Here is a 564-nt window from a genome sequence, read left to right as displayed (position 1 = left end):
TACTGGATAATTCTTTTACACCCCTGTAATATTTCAAATGATTTTCAAAGGCAAGTGAAACATTTAAAGTTATTGTGTTGATTAGGGATTGTTACTGAGAAAGATCCATTTGTGTAATATGATTGTGGAAAGTGTATATTTCGATTTTAAGATTATTTTGCCGAAGACTGACCCGGAAGCTGGGGAGATGACTGTCTCACTGCTCCAATCACGTTTCAGGGGAGACATGCCGCTGCCCTATGTGCATAATATTCCTGAAAACCGCCCTCTAGCACTTGATATAGAGCTTACGTCTGTGTTAATAATAACATAAATTAACAAACCACAAAAATATGAATTTGTTGTAAGGGGAGTGTACGGATTGGATACGTACATAATTTTTATCATAGTCCAGAGGACGTGATACTTTGCAATATCCACTGGTAATTCATTCTTCCTTTTTTTTCAAACCAGGTTAAACAGGGTGTTCTAATGTTTCAGTCCTGTCCCTGATAAGGTCGATAAGCGTGCATTCCACCGTGAGGAGCCATATTATGTAAAGGGCTTAATTATAATAAAGTGCTA

This window comes from Penaeus monodon, chromosome 27 (genome assembly GCF_015228065.2).
Source record: "Penaeus monodon isolate SGIC_2016 chromosome 27, NSTDA_Pmon_1, whole genome shotgun sequence".
Taxonomy (NCBI): domain Eukaryota; kingdom Metazoa; phylum Arthropoda; class Malacostraca; order Decapoda; family Penaeidae; genus Penaeus; species Penaeus monodon.
Note: the sequence above shows the minus strand (reverse complement) of the source record.